At 44.2% G+C, this 22854-nt stretch overlaps 1 protein-coding gene across 8 annotated transcripts in view; it reads left to right on the top strand.

The window, feature by feature from the left end:
- ZNF664 (zinc finger protein 664) overlaps positions 1-22854 on the top strand; it is a 39939-nt gene that overhangs the window by 6000 nt on the left and 11085 nt on the right. For 2 of the 8 annotated variants that reach the window (XM_011948418.1, XM_011948419.1), the window contains exons 2-3: positions 6142-6237; positions 21877-21994. The exons of 1 other annotated variant lie outside the window; for it this stretch is intronic. The gene's annotated coding sequence lies outside the window, so the exon portion shown is untranslated. Of the gene's footprint in view, positions 1-6141; positions 6238-7395; positions 7525-14472; positions 14481-15776; positions 15917-21876; positions 21995-22854 lie in introns of those variants that run through there. 5 more of the 8 variants (XM_011948416.1, XM_011948420.1, XM_011948422.1 and 2 more) reach the window with 4 other exon arrangements.

Genomic DNA, 22854 nt, shown 5'->3' with positions numbered 1-22854 from the left:
GGGCAGGCCAGGAAATAGGCAGAGTGGTACCCTTTCATCCATGTGTGACTGCACACCTGACTGTTAGTGGTATGGCTGGAGCATGGGTACCTTGAAGGACAAGTGGGGAAAAGGTAGTGGAGAAAGTGCCTGCCAAGGTAACAGAAGACATTAGAGAGGAAGGGGGATGTCTTCATCAGAGGTTGGGGCCCAGTCGCTGGAAAGTTGGCGGCAGTCAATGTGTCTGTGCTCTTTGCCTTCATCTCCCCGGCTTCTTTTGCTCACTGTGTGTCTGCCCTGTGCTTCGTGTGCCTGCTCTCCCCCTAGTCTCTTCTCTCTCGGGAGTAAGTAACACATGTGACCCCAGGGGGTCACTCTGGAAGACCATCCTGAAACTATAACTTCTGCCAGCTCACATCACAGGCCCAGTCTTTCCACTTCCCACTTCCCAATTCCAAATTCTCCAGAAAGACAATCTGATTGGCTTAGCTTGGATTCCACGCTCATCGTGTTGGTTTTACTGTTGCGGAACTTACAGGAGCAGATTCACTAGAAGGGAGTGCAGATGAGGACACTCAGGAGAGACGTCCTGGAAGTTAGAAAGTTTCAAGAATGGACAGGAGCAGTAGTTTCAGATGGCCTAGAGATGTAATAAAGGGATCAGGAGTGAATCTTAGATTTAGCAAATTGAAGTCTTTCAGCTCAGGTTGAAAGTTGTGTCTGCTGGGCATGGTGGCACATGCCTGTAATCCCAGCAGTTTGAGAGGCCAAGGCGGGAGGATGGCTTGAGGCCAGGAGTTTGAGACCAGCGTGGGCAACATGGCAAAACCCCATTTCTACCAAAAATACAAAAATTAGCCAGGCATGGTGGCACACACCTGTGGTTCCAGCTACTTAAGAGGCTGAGGTGGGAGCATCACTGGAAGGCAGGGCTGTAGTGAGTCATGATCACGCCACTATACTCAAGCCTGGGTGACAGAGTGAGACCTTATCTCAAAAAAGTAAAAAAAGAAAGTTGTGCTATAGCTAATCCATATGGGAGAGTCGCAAGGTGGAACCCATGGCTATGGTTACTCATTTGTAAAGACAGTGGAAGAAGAGAATTTTTTTTTTTTTTTTTTTTTGAGACGGAGTCTCGCTCTGTCACCCGGGCTGGACTGCAGTGGCCCGATCTCAGCTCATTGCAAGCTCCGCTTCCCGGGTTCACGCCATTCTCCTGCCTCAGCCTCCCGAGTAGCTGGGACTACAGGCACCCGCCACCTCGCCCTGCTAGTTTTTTGTATTTTTTAATAGAGACGGGGTTTCACCGTGTTAGCCAGGATGGTCTCGATCTCCTGACCTCGTGATCTGCCTCTCGGCCTCCCAAAGTGCTGGGATTACAGGCTTGAGCCACCGCGCCCGGCCAGAATTTTTTTAATGCAATTTAATTTTGAAGATGTAGCAGAAGCATTCAAAATGTAATTAAAAAATATAATTTGTATTGCTTTTTAACACTAAAACATTTCTACACCTTTATTCTAACTCTGAAATACACAGTGTCTCTTGTGTCACCTGATACATTATAAGAAATTCAGTGAAGCTATTCTAGAACTCATTTATTTTTCATGCCCCTGAAAGTTCATAAAATAATCATAGCTTATTTCCATATCTTATTTTGCAGTGCGTTCTATGATACTGTGACAGAGCTTGTGAGGAAGTCTTTGTAGCCAGTGTGGACCCCTGTCCCAAAGATGATGAACTCTGCCACTTAGGTTAACAATACAGCAGTTCATAGAAAGAATTGGAACCATTTTTCTTATGCAGAGTAAATTCCGTATGTCCCTCTGGCTTTCAAAATCACTTTTGGATGTGTAGTTGAAATATGTTTAGGGTTGAGCCTGATGGGAGTTTAAGAATATTTCATTGATTCAAAGTACTCGGCGTTGGCTAGAAAACATGTCAAGTTTCTCAGTTAACTGATATTCAATAAATTACTTTTAATACTATAAATTTACATTGTGATAGGACTAGGACCTTGTGGTAAGCCTCCAGACTCACAGAATCAGAGAACCTGCACGAAGCATGCATTTTCATGATGCTTGGCAACTAGAGGTAGTAACCCATTGTGACATTGATTTCAAGTCCTAAGACCTTAGTGTGAAGAGCCAAGAAGGTTTCTGAGCAGGCGTTTGAGTGCCCTCTGGAGGCCTTATGAACAGTTGAAACGTGGACTCCTAGCAAGAGCTTTCTTTCACAGCCAGAGTTGAGAACCAGTGGGCCAGATGGTTGAAACTGGTATGGATGTTAGGAGCAGAGGAGAGAGGAGATGGAACCCATGGGAATATACTAGTGTTTACAGGAGCTTGCCCCGCCAATTGAAAATACCAGGTTTATGCAGTGAGTGTAGAACATAGAGGCTGTAGCGTCACAGAAGGAGCCAAGGGAGTGTGGCCAGTAATGTCCAGATAAAGAATAAAAAGTGCCCTTTGATTGGCCAAGAGAAGGCCAACAGTGAGAGGAACCTCAGTGGTGTGGTATTGGATTGAGACATGAATGGGAAGTGAAGCAATAGAAATCCGGAAAAATCACTCTTTAAGAGGTCTGGATGGGGAAATGGAGGGTGGGGCCAGGGAGACAGGGCAGCTAGAGAAGGCCTAGGATTAAATGCTGTTTTTCCTTAAGGTCGGGGGAGACTTCTGCATTGTGTTTAAATGCTGAAGGGAAGAAACAAACACAGAAAGAAAACAGTTGAAAGCGGTGTGGGGCCGGGGAGGAGGAGAGAGTTGGTTTCAAAGTTCTTTGCCCAGGAGATTTGTTGAGGGAAGCAGTTGCCTTTTTTAGGGACTTTGAGTTGATCATAGTAGTGATTTTCAGTTTATCATGGGATAATGGGAAAATCATTCTAGTAGGCAGTTGGAGATACAGGTAAGAAGAAAAGACTGTGATAAGAAACTGTGGTATCATCATCATGGAAATGATCATCACTGCAGTCAAGCAGGTAGTTGAGCTAAAAAATGGAGACAGGGCATACTGTATGGAGGACTCCTATATTTAGGCATAGGCATCAGAGATGGCAGACACACTCAGCAAAGCCAGAGGAAAAGTGAGAATGTGCAGGGAACTGGGAGCCGAGGAGACGGTAGACTAGGAGTCAGGGTGAGGCAGGAGGAACAGCCCGAGATTTGACTTTGAGAGCAGTTTGTAGTGGGAGTTGGGGTGCAGAATGGTGTGTAGGATGCGCACACAGAAGGTATTGGAGATGCTGTGGAGGAGCTCAGCGGTGAAAGTGAGAAGAGTGAATTGGTCTTAGTCGGGGGATGGCTCCAGAGAACACATGTCGCTTATCTGTGCCTATGAAATTAGAGCTGTAATCAACAGTGATTCTAGAAAGGATTATATTTGCTTTTTTGCTTTTAACACCGTTGTCTCAGAATATAAGATCTAAGTTTCGTGTAACTTTTGTGCCACTTCCTGCTCTTCTCAGATTGAAAATCTGACCAAAAGGAAGAAAATGTCTAGGTCTCTTCATGACATTTGAGGGAGTTCTTGCGGGAGAGAGTAAATGTGACTGATTTTTGATTTACTGTTCGGACACATGTCAAATGTTAAATCCTTTAAATCTGTGAGACCATTTGTTCTCATAAATGACATGTAAAAATACTTGGTAAAACTAGTAGTATGGCTAATAAAAATTATTTGGCTTCATTTATTTAAAATATTTCATTAAGAAAAGATAACAGATTCCTGATATCAGAAGTGGTCAAATAACTGTGTTGAAATCTGGGAGGTGGAATTTGACCTCTCACTTTAGACTGAGTGCCCAGTTTGAGTGGCCAGGTATACTGTTTAAGCATACACTTATCCAAGGGGTTGGAATGGCAGATTCCAGGTTAGGCCCATACACGTCCACTGCTATGGGACTGGTGTGAAGACCTGTGAAGGCCTTAAGCCATTTTAACCTTTGGAGGCCTTTACTGTGTCATATCAAACATTAAATCACCCATGTCCCACATAAAATTAGCTTGTACAAAACCATGTGTGTTAAGCTTTGATTGGCTGTAGACATTTAACATTTATTAACTTTAATTTTGCAATTTTCTTTGCATGTTTTGCATCCAGTAATGTTTTTTTTCATATCTCAAACATTTACATAGGTCCTCGAGATGCTCATGAGCCTTAGGGACTGTGCCTATATGCCTAGAGATAAGACATCCCTGTTCTGCTGGGAAGTGGACATTGGGTATATCTAGGCATGTCTGGCGGGGGCACGGGAGGGGGTGGACTTGCCCGGAATCTGTTTGTTTGTGGCACTGAGGCACCTCCTGGGAAAACTTCATCTTAAGGAGGAGTTGAAGGAAGTGTTTTAGTTAGGGATTTTTTGTTGGAAAGAACAGAGGTTCATTCAGACCACTTTCTGCACAAGGGGCTGTATTAGAGGATGCATGTGGATCAGACCCGTGAGGAACTCAGGCTGTCCAGAGACAAGCCACAGTCTTCTCATGGACAGTGGGGTCTCTCACAGCGTCGCTCATTTCTTTGTGTCTTTCTCCTCTTGCTGCCATCTGACTTGTTTTTCCCTCCCCTATATGTCTTTTCTAACCTTTTATCTCCTCCTTGCTTATAGATTCTACTCCCTCATGACTTTGGTTTGCTGTGATCTCATGACCTCTGCAGTCATTTTGCGGATCATAACCTCTCAGCTTCATCTCTCACAGCTAATAACCTCATTCTCTCAGTATTGCTTAGATTCCTGAGAGAGGGGGAGTCAGATTTTGTTTTGCTTTCATTGTTGTTCCAAGCCACATCATATGTCAGAATTAAGCTCTTGGGTCAGATATCTGCACTTGGTCTCAGAAGTGGTCATGTGGCCCATGGCTGCCTGGGCCTACCCTTAAAGCTGAAGCAGTTCCCATTAGTAGGATTTGTAGGCTAGCAGGCACCATGATTGGCATGTATAGTTCAGTAACGAAGAAAACCTGACCCAATATCAAGACCATTTGAAATTCCTCCACATGTATTCCAGCCCTTTAAAATATTACCCTGTTAACAGCTTTCATTCTAAGTTGAACCTTTATTCCCACAGAGAAACTAAAATAGCTAAATGTGTTTAAAGCATTTTCACTTTTCCATTTTCTTCCTGTTTTATTCAGTCTCTGACAGTGCAGGGCCACTCAGCATAGTCTACAGGACTCTATTTCTAATGTTAGTGATTTCTGCTGAAAATGATATAGCAACTTCGGATAGTTATTAGCAAGTTGGATCATTCTAACCACATTCCTTTCATGTAATCCTTTTCCCTAAAGCTCTGGGGAGCCATAGAGGAATACTGTAATTCAGCACTGTCCCCAGATTGACAACAGCTAGAAAAACATGTAAATGTCCCATCCACATGTAGATACGGCAGCAGTATGAACCTAAGTTCCTTAATATATCATAACTCCCAAGGGAAAGTGAAGTTCCCCAAACTTAAAGCTAGATCTTGAGATCTATACCCAAACTTCTCTGAACAATTATATAGCAGAAGGGGGGAGGTAGTAGATGGAATAAATAAAATAATGATAATGATAGCTTTGTTGAGCCCTTAAAATTTGCCAGGCAGTGTTTTAAGTACTTCTCATGGATTAATTGATTTAATCCTTAAATTACCTTATAAGATCAGGGGCCTTTATTATCTCCATTAACTCATTCTTAACCTCTTAGGTGAAGCTTCCATAGCAGGTATGCAGTAGGACCAGGACATGAACTCGCCCAGTCTGACTCCAGTTTGTGCTTCTTCAGCACCCTGAGAGACTGGAAAATCCGTGAAAAAACACTATTGATTGTTTACTCCCTGGCATTTTAGCCAGTCTGAGTCAGTTATCTTATACCTATGAACCTTAAACTCGTTTTGGATCGGGTTCCCATCAAGAGGCTAGTCGTGATACTGGGATACCTATATCTTGGAGGGAAGTTGTACAGAGTGCCTGGATTTTCCTTTCTGTGGTTTCTCTGATTTGCTCATCCCTTCTTTGGACCTCCATGCCTTGAATCCCATGTATTTCTATAAATCCCAGATGTAAATGGGTCTGTCCTATCTTCTCAGCTGGTACCCCACATTTATAGTAGCTAGTTTATGAAAACATTTTGTGATCCTAAATTCTTTATAAATAAACCCATTTTTCTCTCTGCATTTTTCCCATCCAGCAGGATCCTAAGGCCTTTGTAGCCCTTCAGCCACTGTGGGCCCTGCCTCTGCCTGTTCTTCTGGAATGTCTTGGGGGTTTTGATCCTGTCATTGTGGTAAGTTTTCCCTTTGTTTCACCATTTGTCCTGGATGGAGAATCCCCCTTGAGTATTTTAAGCCAAAGCTGTCTCTAGAATTTTTTCTGAGCATGTGCCCTTTGGGGCTTAATAAGGAAGCAGCTCTCCATGTCTCACACTCTTCCTGACCTCTCATCTTTATCTGGCATTGAATTCCTCAGATCTTGGACCACCTTCCTTACTCTGAAGATATCAGAAACATTTTTGTCCATCTCCTCAGAATCTTCATTTTCTTATTTCCATGTGAACTATTGGTTATTAAAACTTTGTTTCACTTGTCCCATTTTCCTCTGCCATCTTGGAGGCCTTACATGGATTCTAGATCTCATGCCACTCTTTGTCTTCTTCTGTTGTTTCTATCCTCACCGAGCTATCAAAACTTTTTAATAGCTCGTTTGCTCTCTACATTTCTGGTGTTTTTTCCCCCAACGCCTGAAGAGTAGCTTTTTCCTTAAATATAAGTTCCTGAAAATCTTCTTACTTGAGGATTATGGTTTCACATCAATCTGTGCAGACTTGATTCTGAGTGTCATTGTGTTCCCAACACAACTATTTTTTTTCTTTGTTTTCTCTTTGGATTAGTTCTTTTTTAAAGATTTTTTTTCCTCCTCCTTTAGCTCAGCTCAAGAAGACAAGATATATAGGACAGATATTTGTTTATCTTTATTTGGTAGTTGCTGAAATCTAGAATACTCCAGTTGAACATACAGTCTAGATCTCTGTGATTCACAGACATCATGAAATTGTATGTTATTTCCATGCATAGCTAGACAGCAAGAGAAAGGAAAGCCTTTGTCTTGATAGCTGCTGGCTTCTGGGGGAATGAGCTTCTTGTCATTTCTCCTGCTGCCAGAGGCTGGTTGCTCAGGCCCTGGGATTCTGCTTTCCCAGACTTCACTTTCCCATGCAACAAAGAGGATTGACTGTGGGAGGTAAAGGACATTTTGTTGGCCTCTGTCCTAGTGGGTCTAGTGACTGTGTGTCGTTAGAAGGCTAAGCCTATGTGGATGTGTGATATCTTTTCTTTTTCTTGGCTGTCTGTGGCTAGAGTGGAAAGGCTGGGGCTGCCCCTCAACAGAAAGGTCCTGACCACCTCTTCCTTTTCTCTCTTTTCCCATGTACTGGATTGGTTTCCAGGTGACTGACCTATTTAGAAGTGGGGGCAAGTGGACCCTGGCATATTGGCAAATGTTCTCTCTTCTCTGTCTCTTTCTGGCTGCATTCTCTCTTGTGCTGAGTTGGGTAACCTCAGCCAGTCTTTACTATGTGTGATAAGACCAAAGAGTCATGTCTAATATTATCTGAATTCCTTTTCATACCCGTATGTGCTTTGGTCTCAGTTTAAGATTGCCACTAATGTAGGGAAAAGGAGTTCTCTCTGTGATCCAGCCTACGTTATGGAATGTTGCATTGGGAATTGGATTCACAGGCCACACAACAATAATAAAGTGTTGTGTACTTTCAGTTCAGTCCTGTGTACATTTCCTTCTAGGGTATCTAGAAGTTGGGGTGTTTGCTGAGCCCATTGGCCAGATTTGGTATTAGCCATTAATAACCTACATTTTCAGAGTAGCACTGGATCAGCCTCCAGTGCCGGTCCTACAAGATCAAAAGCCTGAAGGCCAGAGTTCTGCATCATTTCTTGTGACCATTCCCTGGCCCTCTCTGAGAGTGAAGTGGCAATAAATTTCTATCCGTCCATGCAGATACTGAATTCTAATGACCAAATCCTATCTATTCTTAGGATTCTCATCATCTCTGTTGATTTTTGGCTATAAGAGGTCACCTGCTCTTGCACTTTGTGCTTCCTGAGTGAGCCTACTCCAAAATCTCTCTCCCCTGCTTGCTTTGGTTTGCCAGACCATACATGTTATGAATTGTGACCCAGGTATAAAAATAGCCAGACTCTTGAGGTACTTGAGAATAGTCACATTCATGGAGTCAAAAAAGTAGAATGGTGATTACTGGGGCTGGGGGAGAGGGAAAAGGGGAGTTGTTGAATGGGGACAGAGTTTGTGTTGCAAGTTGAAAAAGCTCTGAAGATCTGTTTCACAACAGTGTGTATATATGTAACACTACTGAACTGTGCACTTAAAATAGTTAAGATGGTAGATTTTATGTTATGTGTTTTTTACCACAGTTTTTAAAAATGTGTACAAATATAGTCAGAATTACAAATCCCTAACTTTTGACCCCCTAACTACTGTGGCAACTCCCACTGCCAGCATCATTGAGGGCAGTCTTGCTAATTACCCACTTTTCATTTTGCCTGTTCTTCAGGGCCCAACCTGTCTTCCTTCTTCTTTTAGTTGGCTAGACTGGGACTCCTGTGACCTTCAGGTGTTCCTTATGCCTCTTCCTGAGGGTGGCTTGAGCTTTCCAGTCTGTTCTTATTTTCTTCTGGGCCTGAGCATGAATTTTGTCTCTTTAGGTCTTACTACCACAGTGGAAAGAGGAAGCAAGTTTAGTAAACGAGCATTAGAGCTAATCTGAACTAAGCCTCTGTGCTTCCTTTTGTGTTCCCTCCCTTCAGCTAGTTCCTGCCTGACCTCAGAGCAGAAAGAATCCCCTGGCCAATTGTGAAAGGCTGGTCCCTTAAGGAAGACAAATCCAGTAGTCAGCCAAAGGGAAGGTTAGCGAAAATGTAGAATATGCAGGAAAGTGGGTTTTCTCATGTTCTGTTGTTCTTTCTGTACATTGACTCTCTAGGTATCCTAATTGTATCCTGAGGAAATTGCATTTTTTTCTGTTACTTCATCAGTGTTCCTTATTCCTGAGGAGGCATGAGTGGAGGGTGAGAGTGAGCATCTCCATGACTCACAGTGGGACTTCTCTCTGTTTCATAGCTGAATAAACTGAGGCTGGTGAGAATCAGTGACTTCAGTCAGACAACTATTTAGTATTAGGTGAAGATTTTGACCTTAGGCCTTTTGGGCTGCACGTCCAGTGTTCTACCCACCAAATTATTATGGTTCTTAGTGCATGTGTATGTTACGCGTTTACTAGATAGATAAGATAAACTTAGGCCTTGTATGTGGGGTTCATGTAGGGGCTGTCACTGAAGCTAATCATTGTGTCCCATTACTCAGGCGTTTCTGTATATAGGGTTGAAGAGCAGAAAACAAAGTAGTGGAGTGCAAACCATGGGGAAATCTCGCTAAAGTAATATTTTTTAAAAACCAATCCTGTCACTAGAGGGTAAAGAAGGGAAAAGTTATGGGTAGGAACAGGGAGCAGCAGACACCTAGGAATAAAGGCAGGGCTTCACCTTGAATGGAGGAAGAACCCTAATTACAGGGAGATTAGATCATCAGGTGTTTGGAAGCCTCTGCCTGTGAAATGACATTCTTGGCAAATGAATGAATGTGTCATGTACTAATTAAAATAAAGGAAATAAGGAAACTAACATTCATTTAGCCTCAGCTATGCTGTGGGCACTCTTGATAGGTACTTTCATGTTTATTATCATCTTTAATTACCCCAGCAAAGTGTTGTAGACATTATTATCCATACGTTTGCAGCTTGGTCAGATCAGCCACAGTCATATAGAAGGTGGCAGAGCAGAGGCCTACACCCAGTGATGTCATTCCAGAGGTCATTTTGTGAGAGGACTTGGCTGAAGGAAAGCTACAGAATGGATGCCTGTGTCATCCTTGATCACCCTGATAACACATGCACTTAGCCTTCTCAGATTTTCTTCTCAGACTCAGGAGAAAACTTGGCGTCATTCCCTCAATAACTGCTGTTGCCCTTCTCTGGACCTAATTTCATAGTCTGTGGTAATTTCTTGTTAAAGAAAAATCAGACACAGCTTCTTTTGTCTTTTATCTTTTCTCCATTAGGAGTCGTTAGGCTAAGTCATGCAAAGACAAATTTCTGCAGGACAAAATGAAGCATGTCTTCCCTGTAGCTCTTTAAAACCCAGAGCCCAAATCATTAGCCATTGAACTTGTCTGTTGTGAGAGAAATCAGGGAACCTAGAACTTTGGTGTGTAGGGTATAAGGAAGTGTGGGGGAGCAGTAAGGAAAGAGGAGAAGGAGGCAGGGGTCCCAGACACCTGGGGACCAAGTAGGAAAATGGTCTAAAGGTGGAGATGAGGTACCGGGAGTGTCTGGAAAGACTGTTGTCGGTTTCTCTACTAGTGCTCAGGAGTCAAGCTGAGTCACAGGCTTTTCTAGCCAGCTGGTGGCAGGGCTGTGCACAGGAAGGCATCAGAAGTGATGTAAAATCCTCTCTTTTCAATCTGGAGCGGATTTTAAAGTTTGCCCTCATTCTAGAAAGGAGAGGAGTATACCCTGGCTGATATCCTAAATTGGAGAATCCTGCTCAGAGTAGAACTTCTTTTGACGAAACTCAAAAGTTGACTTCAGAACCCTTGGGGAAGTTGTTCCTATTATCACAGAGGCTATGGTTACTAACAGCATGTTCAGGAAATGCTGGCTGCTACTTGAGCCACAGGTAAGGGCACATTTGAATTCCTGTCAGGGCGTGTTTCCAAGATGCTGCATGAATGACAGCCAGTAGGCAGAGACTAATGTTCTTTTGAGGAGTCAACTTTTAGAGGTCATTCCACTTTTCAGAAGTGCCTGTACTCCAGTGACTACAGCAGAATACGTTGGTGCCTGAACTGGCAGGCCTTTGAGTCAACAGAACCTGGAATATCTTCTGAGGCTGGGCTTTGTATTGTGGAGAATTTGACCACAGAGATTTAGACCTGGGAATTATGGGTGTGCTTGGGCTACTCTGAGTGAAATTCTTCTCCTCTCAGTTTTGACCACCTCTAGCCTCTAGTAACTGAAGTCGGCCCGGAAAGACAAAGAAACTCAGGTTCACTTCTGTGAGTGATAAGCACACCTGAGAAAAAAGACCTGGCAGTTGGACCTTCTGAGGTGCTGTCAGCCAGAAGAGATGAAGTGTGAGAAGTTGAGTAGCTACAGGCCTTAGTGGCCACTTAAGAGGGTTTGACGAAGTCAGAGAAGGACACTCTTTCAGAGACTCTGAAAGCCCATTGCCAAGGAGAGAGGTCTAGGACCCTACAAGGTGGGGCTTCACTGTGACCTGTTATCATTGAGGTGGCCCAGGGTATATGCAGGCACTGCAATGGGGAAAAGAGCCCTGGCTTCCAAGAGTGGGGAATGTGAAGGGCCTCTTTGGGATATGAATCTACCCTGGGCGGCCAGAATCTTCAATTTCAGAACTATTGATGATGGTGGAAGCAAAATAGAAGGGATCTGACATTCCACAGTCCTAATCTGTGAGTTACCAGTGACTGCCATAATTAAGTTATTCTAAGGCAAATAGTTAAGCAAAGATTAAGTGAACGAGACCTCTGTAACTTGAGTAAGTCTTCCTATACCAAGTTATATGTGTTTTAGACTGCACTTTTCTAAAGGTGTAGTGGAGGCTAGTGAGGAGGTAGATACAGCATCTGCTGTGTTCCCACATACCTGAGGCTTATGGAGAGAGGTGGCCTTGAACAGAACAAATGCCCTCTTAACCTGGTTCCTTTGGCGGTATGTATGTCCTGATACCTAAACAGCCTTTCCTTTTATTTATTTTTTGGGTGTGTGCCAAGGCCTGTGGAAAAAGGCTAAGCAGAGATTCCCTTGGAGTTGTTTTATCTGCGGAGACTTGCCAAATTAGAATTTGATAGCTTTAATTTCTAGGACTTCCTGATCATTTTTGAGGAAGAGGAGTTCCTAACTAAGCTGGAGGGAACATACTTTCTCCACATGAATGGGGCACCCATGATGTCAGCGAGAACAGTGTCAGATAGATGCATGGCCCACCAGCCGGATACCAAGGTCTTGTAAGAATACCTTAGTGAATTGTGCCAGATGGAATACATTCTGAATCCTTCATAAAGTATCTCTTTGGGAGAGTTCTTTCTTGTAGTGTTTACCTCTCAGTCCTCTCATGTACAAAACTTGAGAATTATTTTGGAGGACTTTCAGGGGTTGTTTTTCTTATGTCTGGAAGAGGAATGTTTGATGATGAAAATTACTGACCACATGTAAGTGGTCATCTTACAGTTTGCATACTTTCAGTCTTCAAAAAAAGTGGGTTTAAGATGAATTCTCAACCCCTTTTTGTGTCTGGCCTTCCTTACACTTTAAAAACCATTTTTAAGGACTCCAGAGAACTTTTAAGTTTATGTGGGTTGCAGACTTTGATACTTATTATAATAGAAATGAAGACTAAAATTTTACAAAGATACTTACTCATTTATTTAAAAATTATAAACTCATTACATGCTAACATAAATGACATTTTTATGAAAAATAGCTATTTTCTGAAACAAAACATTTAGTAGGAAGAGTGGCAATATTTACATTTTGGCAACTCTTTAAATGTATGGAGTTTAAATAAAAGACATCTGCTTCTATATTCAGTCTCTTGCAATATGTTGTTTTGGTTGAAGTAGATGAAGAAATCCGGCCTTGCATAGATAATGTAGTTGGAAAAGGGATTTTAGTAGCCTTTTCAGATAATTGTGGCTTTATCTGTGACATGACACCAAAACTTGACAAGTGGTAGATGCCTACAGGTTAGTTGCAACATGCAATCTGGAACTATAGTCATGAACTTTTCGTACTCTGGTATGTTAAAATCCATTGGTCTCTCTTACACTTTGAATAGAACTTTTACCCGTGATAACCACATGTTGGTCATTTGGAGCCTTCATGGAGCGCCTACCTAGATGAACATTAATCAACAGGAATTGTACTATAAATTGTGAGAACATGTTGAGAAGGAGGATCTAGATCAGTGGGTGCTTAGCTAGTTTATTGAGGAAGAGTTTCAGCTGAAACATAACCAGGGGGCAAGGAACATCTGTTACGGTAGAGGCGATGAAAATGTAGTATTTGCATACTCAGTTATCTGAGGAGGTTGGGATTACAAGCCCATTTTACAGACAAGAAGCTGTTGCTCAGATAGTTCAGAGCGTGATCTGAGGGTGGTAGCTCGAGGTGTTGAGCATAGAGCTGTGGCCCATTGTGTGTTTCATCATGGTGTTGTGCATCTAAGCCCCATCCTCTGCTGGGGAGAGCTGTGAGTCAAGTGGGCTTAAAAAAAAGTAGTTTACAGACAAAGAACATTTTCATATTAACTGTGAGGCTCATCAGGCACTTGCCAAGAACCACATTTAGCCTCTGAGTCAGTGCTTCACAGACTTGTGTGACCTGGGGATCCTGCTAAAATGCAATTCTGATTTGGTAGGTCTAAGGTGGGGCTGAGGTTTTGCATGTCTGACAAGCTCCTAGGTGAGGCTGATAACACTGCCTCGTGGCTCAGTTTTGGGAATCAAATTTCCAGAGCCAATTTTCTTTCCATTTGTTCCTTAATACATGATGTGAATGTTAATCCCAGTCACTCAGGCTTTGGAGAAGGAGAATAGAGGTGGGCGGAGATGGATGGTAACTATCTAAAATTCTTTATCAGTTAGGGCTGCCTGGTAATCAACAGAAATGGACTCTGGCTAATTTAAGGTAAAAATGAATTGTAGAATGGAAGGGGACGTGGAGGAACCCAGTAGCGCTGGAGGGTCATAGTTGTAGGAACTGCTTAAATGTCTGTCCTGGGTGCTGTCACTAGCACATGTGAATGAACTCTAATTTTTAATGTCATCTTTGACTCTTCACAATTCAGAGTACCTGGAGAGGATGGCTGGCTGAACTGAGGTCTGTTTCTTACCCCCTGACCGGACCAGGCACTGTAGTGAGAGGGAAGATCTGGGGATTTTGGCCCTCACAAGGGAGGATAGAAGAGCACCCTAATTTATCGGCCCATTATTGCTGCCTAGGGAGGGAGACATAATCCCTGAACAGGAAGTTAGAGTGCAGTTAGGAAAGGGAAAGGAAAGCTCAGCAGGAAGGCTGACCTGTTGCCAGGCTCCTAAGCCATCCTTCAGTTAACAGTGCGTATTCCCTGTGCTTACCAGGTGGGTACACTGAAGAACGATAGTATGTATTGAGCTTAAGTACTATAATAAGTGTGCATTGTCTTATGTAATTTCAAAGCAACCTTAAGAGATACAAGTCTAGGTATTGAGGAAATGAGTCTTAGGGTTGAATAACTTGCTTGAGGTCACACTGTTAGTAAGTGGGAGAGCTGAAACTTGAATTACAAAGTGTTTCTGCTGCAGTGTAGTTTGTTGGCAGAAACTGCTGCTTCTTGGGGTAAAAGATTGCTTCAAGTGGGCTGAGTGTGAGCATGAGTGGTGGAAGTTAGGGAGAATGTGTATGGACACAACGGAGCTGGAGGCGCATAGCAATTCAAGATTTTGGAGATAGAATGTTCTCTATAACAAACTCAAATTTAGCTGTGTCTCTTAAGAGCTTCATGGCCTCAAGAAGGGCTTTACATCTCTTAGCTCTACGAAATTATGGCTTTGCCCGTGATGGGAAAGGATACTTTCACAGAATGGAAATTTAAGGCGCGAAACCCAAGGAGAGCAGGCAGGAATGGGGAAAAGTGTTCATCTGGAAATTAGACAGAATGGACAGAATGTCGTTGGGGGCGGGCTCTATAATTGATGGGTAGCTTTTGCAGCGGCCAATTAGATTGCAGGGCCCTGTCCTCATTGCCTGGCCATGGAGGGAACGAAGCTCATTCCTGCATTACCAGGACAAAGCCCACTTGTGTGTGATGGACTGAAGTAGGCTGGGCGCCCCATGTTATATGTATTATATACAAAATCCCCATTCACTATGGCTGGTCTAATTGTGAAGCCACTGCTCACCCCTTCCCCAGGTTGCCAGCCACAGAAGTATGTATGTGTCATTCACTTTTTTGGTGTCAGAGTTGAAGACTGTAGATACTGTTTGTGATTTTTTTGTTTCCTTAGGAGACAGAAGCAAAGAATAAAACTATTGGAAAGGAAGGGAAAAATAAATATTTTTCTATGAAATATCTCCTAATCTCTTAAGTAAAAATATTTAAGTGAAATATGCAACTTCTTTTTTTGGAAGTGATTAAAGGTGAAATCACTCCAGGTTTTTAGAGCTAAAAGGGCTTAGGTGAAGTGTGAAATAAACACCATTCCTTCACCATCACCAAACAATAAACAGTGCCCCTTGTGTACATAGAGCCCAGATGGAGGTAAGGACTGTAATGGCAAAATGTCACTGAAAGCATGCAATATCCTTCTTGTAGTTTCCTTGGGCTGCTGTATCAAAGTACCACAAGCTGGGAGGCTTAAAACAATAGAAATGTATTGTCTCACAGTTCTGGAGGCTGGAATTCTGGATTCAGGTGGCAGCAGGGCCATGCTCCCTCTGCAGGCTTTATGGGAGAATCCTTTGCCTCTTAGTCTTTGGCCTTCCTTGGCTTGTAGACATATCACTTCACTCTGCAGCCATCCCCACGTGGCCTTTTTCCGCGTCTGTGTGTGTGCGTCTGAGTCTCCATCTCCTCTGTTTTATAAGGATACCAGGCATTGGATTTAGGGCTCACACTAACATGTTATGATGTCATCTTAATTACATCTGCAAAGACCCTGTTTCCAAATAAGGTCACACCCTGAGGTTCTGGGTGGATATGAATTTTGGGGAGACACTATTTAACCCAGTATATTTTTTGCCTTTCTTCCTCAGAGCTCCAGCTAATCCAGACGCAACACTGATGAATTAGTGCTGGAATGAGTATCAGCACTTGGTACTGCAATTAGAACACTGGGATTTGGCTGTTGATTAATTTTTTTGGCTACACTGGGAGGGAGGCTCAGAGACAGTGTGGGTGTCTGAAGGAAAAAACACGTGTTAAGTGAAGTGAGGACTTCAAATGAAATCATACAGTTTTGGGAAACTGCATTGGACAGCGAATGCTGGAGCCAAGGAGTGTTCCCTGTTCCAGAACGGGAGATAACATTTGCAGGAGGGCTCCTAAGGTCAGAAGTTCCTCCTAGAAGTGCAGGGTGTATCAGCCATCTTAGGAGCTGATTTCCTGTGCAACCTTTGTTTTCTAATACCCCATAGGAGCCTTTCTTATACTTTATCCCTTTGTATGTTTATGGATCGGGTCCTTCCCAGTCCTTGGCACCTGTGACACTCTCCACAGGCTTCCAACTTTAAATGCCTTCTGTTTTTCTTAAAAGATAGAGTCCTGAGCTTACAGGACTTCATAGGAAGACCTTTAAGTCTCTGTTGGTCTTTATAGGTGGACTACTATCTCCTGGGTGTCTTGTAACTATAATGCTTATATTTTTTCAAAAATAAATCCTACAGAGTTGCCTTGGTCACTCCAGATAAGAGTTTCTGTGGCTGAAAGACCCTGCTGTATGACTCCTGTTTCTGCCCGCTGGACTCCACTTTCTGGGGCTTGGCACCTGATGACCTCTGTATACATGCTATGCCCTCCTTTTTTTTATGTGGCCACTTCACTTTGTCCTTTGGGTTTCAGCTTAAAAGTAGAGTCAACTAGAAATCTTCATTACCATGCTGAGACTACTTAGGATGCCCCTGGCTCATCAGCTGTAATGCCTCTGTCAAATCTCCGCTCACATGTGCTGGAACCGTCGCCTTCCCCTCCTCAAATGTAAACCACGTAAGTGCAGAGGCCATGTCTGTTTTGTTCATCAGATCCTCCGGAGCCTAGCTTACTGCCTGACAGATGCTAGATGCTAAATAAATGTGGAACATACGCCTGTGTGCTTGCAGCTCTGACCCTATGCCTCAGAGGTCAGCTTCCAGGACTGTTGTCTCAATAACAGCTCTCTTCCAGGTCTGTGTCAGGGTGGGTTGGCTTCTCTGTGTCACTTATCTATGTCAAATAATCAACATGTGTTAGAGGACTAAGGATGTAGGGATCTTTCTATAAAACCTTTCCCATTAATTAAGGGGCTAAGAAGTTAATATGGATCCTTTATATTTTATGATTACTGGCCTAGTGCATCGTCTCCTGAGCCAAGGCCCTTTGATTATCTTTCTTAGAGAATCTTACCCAGCCCCCATGACACAATTGCCTGCTGTATGTGTGTGGGGAAGATGAATCACATGGTCATCTCTACTCATCGCAGTTGGTGGTGGTTATTTTTGGTAGGGAGTGGAGGCTGACATGTCATCTTCTTAGTTCTTTTTCACTTTTATCTTTCCCAGAAAGTGTGCCCTTATGCCTTTGAGTGGCAAAATTATATACCACACATTCTGATAGCTCTGGTTCTGGGTAGGAAATTAATTTGATCTCTGTTGAAATTGATTTTACTGTCAGAGTCTGCTATTGCAGAGGGGGATTATGTACAGTTAGTGCTTCATAGGAAGACCTGTACTCATAATACTCCTGAAAGATCTGTGATACTTATAGGTTTCTTAAAATCAGAACAGTTGTCTCAAAAATAAGAAAAGAGGTAATTTTCCCTTGACTTTTATGACAAAGTAATTGTATAGTTATTTAAAAATGACTTTAGATTTTTCTGAGCCAGCAGTCCAAATTTTAGATAATGTATTCAAGATAAAAAAAGAAAAGCTCAGTCCAGACATCCAGAGAGGAGTGGTGTTGGGCTGAATCTTAAGTAGGACTGGACACTTCTTCCATTTGTAAAAGGAAGAAAGGGCTAGAGTTGGGCAGCACATGTACAATGAGAGTTTGACTGGAATTGGAGGGAGTTCTCTGATGCGTTCTTCCTTCTCTGTGTGGCATTTGGTTTCAAGAGCAGAGCTAGCTGCAGGTCAGACATAGATTGAACATGGCGAAGGAGGCAGTAGCCACATAGCAACTTGGGATGAGGTCACACAAGCGTTCCTGAGGCTTGGAAGACCCAGCTGAGGGTATCACTGTGAAGACCTTGGTGGTCTATGATTCTGTCAGCATGTGAAGGTAGAGATTTGGATTGGGATAGGGGATGATTTCCTTTAGAAGGAAGGCCCATTTGTCCTTTGATGATTCTCATTTGGCAAAAACTCAGTTTTGCAGAAACTTAGCTATCTGCCTTCCCCATGCAGTCCCTGAGGAACTAAGCCCTGGGCCAAATCCATGCCCACCCTCAGTGCTGCTGGCAGTCCCCCTATGTTTCTCAGGTCACGCCATTCTCCTGCCCTCCAGACAACCATCTCACACCACCTCAAACCACACCTGTTCTCCTCAAACCTCCAGGCTCCCCATTGCCCTCTTCTCAGCAGATGGCCTTGCTTCCTGCTTCCCAGCAGCCAGGAACTCTCAGTTTCTACTTAAACACACACACCACTTCCTGCCTTCACCTGTTCACGGTGGCGCGTCTTTCCCCTCTCCAGGGCTCATTCCTCTCATGGAGCTTTGGATCCCGTCTCCATTGGCCCTTTCTGTTATTTCTTTTCTCTCCCATAGTTTCAGTCTTTCCCTTTCATTGGAATTCCTCTCATTTTTATTTCTTCCCTGAACTCTTCCTTGAAGTCTAACATGCAGATTATAAATAGGGCTACAGTGTGATGAATTTTCACAGCTGTGAGATGAGCACACCTGTGTGCACCAATGCCCAGATAAAGACAGCACATGACAACGATCCCTAGAAATTCCCTCATGCATCTTTCCAGTCATTAGCCCCTCTGTCTCCTCTGTTGTGTAACAGCATCAATTGATTTGCTTGTTTTTCAACTTTATGTAAGCAGAATCATTCAGTATGTGCTCTTCTACTTGGCTTCTTTCAAACTGAGTCATTAAATGTTGGTCTCCCGTAGCTTAGTCCCAGGGCCCTCTTCCCTTTTCAGCCTTTCTTGGTAGGCAGTCTTATTCCCTCCCCCTGTTTAAGTTACCATCTAAATGTTAATGGCTCACACATGTATACCTTATAAAGTCCTGATTTCTTATCTCAGTGTCGGTTCCATCCGTCCAGCTGGTGTCCTTGACATCCACTTTCGGATATCACGAGCATGTCTAAAATGAAGTCACAGTCTTTGTCCGCAAACCTTGGTCTTTCTAGAGTTTTCTGTCTTACTGAATGGCGCCGTCTTTATCCAGTTATTCAAGTAAAAGACCTGGGAGTCATCCGTGGCATTTCCTTGTCCCTCACCCATTGTATTGAAACTGTCACCAAGTCTGATGGATTTTTCTCTCACCATCATTGCTTAGTCCAGATTTTGATCATTGTTTCCAACCCAGATGACTACGATGATCCCCTACCATGTTTACCCCCAGATGCTCTCGCTTTCTACCCATCCATTCATTTCTGTATTTTAGCTACAGTTTTCCATTTAAAATGGAAATCTGATGTTACTACCAAATTTTAAGACAAAAGCTAACCACTGTGGAGGCTTCCACTGCTATGAAGATAAAGATCGTGATGCCTAACTTCTCCCCTCTCGTCTGGCACTGAGCGTCTCCAGCCCAGCTGGCCCTGTTCTGTCCCATGCTTGCCTCCTGCCCCTCACCATGGTCCTTCACGCGTGCCTTTCCCTCAGGTCGTGTATCTTCTCTTTACCCTGCAGAGGCCTCTAGATCTGAGCTCAGCCATCAGTTCAAAGTGGTCTCCCCTGACCTCTGACCCCTGACCAGGTCAGCCTCACTTCCAGCCCATTCCGAGGTGCTCAGAGCACTGTGCAGGGCTGTTCTGGAGCATTTCTTTTTTTTTGAGACGGAGTCTTGCTCTGTCGCCCGGGCTGGAGTGCAGTGGCCGGATCTCAGCTCACTGCAAGCTCCGCCTCCCGGGTTTACGCCATTCTCCTGCCTCAGCCTCCGGAGTAGCTGGGACTACAGGCGCCCGCCACCTCACCCGGCTAGTTTTTTGTATTTTTAGTAGAGACGGGGTTTCACCGTGTTAGCCAGGATGGTCTCGATCTCCTGACCTCGTGATCCGCCCGTCTCGGCCTCCCAAAGTGCTGGGATTACAGGCTTGAGCCACCGCGCCTGGCCTGTTTTGGAGCATTTCATACAGATTTAGTTGACATTTTCTTGTGGCCTGTTTTGGAGCATTTCATACAGATTTAGTTGACATTTTCTTGTGGACACCTTTGATGAACGTTGTCTCCCCATTAGACTGTGGCTTGCACTCGAGAAGGGACTGGCTATGATTCTGCACTGCTGAAGGCACAGAGGCTGACATAGGTTAGACACTCAGTAAACATTTGGTGCTTGAATGACTGGAAGACAGAGAGATGTAGGAGTTTCAGAGATTCACAAATTCATAAATTCTCTGGAATTTCTGCTGATCAAGGAACTTGCATTCAAGAGAGCAGGGAGAAGAGCACAACAAAGGAAGCATGTGCAGAAATGAGCACAATAATTCCAGGCAGTAAGTGGTAATGTTCCGTACAAAAATTAAGCAGAAAGAGGTGATCAGAAAGGTGTGACGGCAGAGAGGTAAGTCAGCTGAAACTGACAAGCCCAGGAGCTGCTTTCTGGGAAGACAGCGCATGTACTGAGGCCTGGGTGTTGAGCAGATGCCAGCTCCCTGAGGACCAGGAAGAAGCTGGGCAGGGGGCTCATGTGAAGGTACTGAGGGCACATGAGGCTGGCAAGCTTGAAGACGAGAAAGGAGATGAGGGAGGCTGGTGTGTGGTTTGCAGAGAGTGCAGGAGGTGAGGTTGGAAAGAGGCGGTGGCTGGGCCACCTCCAGCTTGTGAGCCAGTGAGAGGATGTGTGTTCTAAAGAGCAATGGAAGGATTAAGCAGGGCAGTGACATTCTCTAACTTATGTTTTTAAAAGATGAGGGTGACTACTGGTAGAAGTCCAGTTGTGGAGGAGCAAGAATGAAAGCCAGAGAGACCCATGGTTGAGAGGCTGTTGAAATAGTGCAGGCAGGAGGTGACCGTGGCCTGCACAGGGTGGAGCTTGTAGTGGCCTTGGAGAGATGTGAGGGCAGGGCTGGGTTATGTTGTGGAGAGGAGGTAGAGTGTGCGGTGATTTGCATTGGTGGTGCTGGAGGAAAGCAGAATTAAGGACAATGCATCTGGATGGATGTTGGTGCACTTGACACAGATGGAGAAGAGTGAGGAAGGAACAGTTTGAGGGGAAATTTGGTTTGGAGATGTGGTTGTAGTGCTTTTCAGCAGAGGTTATGGAGCAGTCCAGGGCTGGAGATAAAACCGGGAGCCAACATCAAGAGAGTATTTTAGATCACATGACTGGTGAGATTACTTAGAGGATATAGATTCAGAAAAGAAGTAGTCCCAAGCAGGAACCGTGAAGCACCCCAGGATTTAGAAGTTGAACAAAAGAGAGGTCAGCAGTGAAAGAAACAAGGAGTGGCTAGTGAGGGGCAGGGACGGGCCAGCTAAGAAAGCAGGTGTTTCCAGCCCTGTCTTGGGCCCCTGTCCTGACGGAGGCAGGACATGTTGGGAAAGAAACATGTTTTCTGTGGCATGCTGGGAAAGAAACCTGCCTGCAGGGGCAGGGGACAGCATGAGGATAGCAGGGGTGGGGCTGTGAGATCCAAAACAATTTTAAGGAGGAAGATACAGAACATGTTTGTGTGAGAATGGACCTATAGCTAGGATGGAATTGACAGTGGCAATGAGAGGGAATACTTACAGGATTCCATTTGGAGAAGGCCCAGGAAGTGTACTCATGGGCACAAGTGGAAGGGCTGGTCTTTCCCAGCAACAGCGCACCCCCTGTTGGAGTAGAAGGTGTGAATACAGGTGGCCTAGTGGATTTGCAGTGGGAAAATGAAGGGCTTGCCATCTAATTGCTTCTTTTTTTTGAGACAGAGTCTCGCTCTGTTGCCCAGGCTGGAGTGCAGTGGCATGATCTCGGCTCATTGCAACCTCTGCCTCCCGGGTTCAAGCGATTCTCCTGCCTTAGCCTCTGGAGTAGCTGGGATTACAGGCCCATGCCACCATGCCCGGCTACTTTTTCTATTTTTAGTAGCAATGGGGTTTCACCATGTTGGTCAGGCTGGTCTCAAACACCTGATGTCGTGATCCACCTTCCTTGGCCTCCCAAAGTGACGGGATTACAGGTGTGAGCCACTGCGCCCAGCCTGCTTCTGTTGTCTTCTTAATCAGAAGCAGGCTCTTAGCAGGTTATCAGCCACTAGTGAGGGAGTCAGAAGGAAGATGGAGATTTGAGGAGAAAGGGAAATGATGAAATAGCAATTTAAAATATTGGGAAAATGTGTGTACTGAAGACTTTTGGAAGAATTTAGGGCCACTCCAGTGCCCATTTGAAATGTATGGTCATGAGTTAAATAAACCTGGCATTATTCAGCCACTTGGGTGCCTGCATGGATAGGTGGAGAGTTGGGTTTGAATAAGGTGCGGTGTCACTGAGAGTAGGTGGGGCCAGAGAGTTCTGGTGAGCACAGAGAGAAGCTATGGACAACAGACAGGGAACAAAGGGTCAGGCCACTGGGTGCAAGTCTACTGCATGAAGTTCCTGGAGCCAGTTAGCTGGAAGGGGAGGGAGCACCCAGTGTCCAAGAATGGGTTGCTCAACACAGATTTGGGAGGGAGCATAGTTTCTGGGGGTGATAGAGCTAGAGTGTGGCCATGGAAACAGTAATGATGACAGAAGAGAGAGGTGAACCTGGGTGGAGGGAGGGCATAAGGAACCCAAGTCAGCATGGAAGCCAGGAAGTAAAGACAAAGGACAAAGATTGAAAGAGGACTGGAGGTCCTGAGGGAGCAAAGAAAAGGTTCCATAGGATTAACAGAGCAGAAAGCTGGAATAGGATGTTTTGGTTAAAG

This window comes from Colobus angolensis, unplaced genomic scaffold (genome assembly GCF_000951035.1).
Source record: "Colobus angolensis palliatus isolate OR3802 unplaced genomic scaffold, Cang.pa_1.0 Scaffold28, whole genome shotgun sequence".
Classification (NCBI taxonomy): Eukaryota; Metazoa; Chordata; class Mammalia; order Primates; family Cercopithecidae; genus Colobus; species Colobus angolensis.
This window is presented reverse-complemented; position numbering and strand designations above follow the sequence as displayed.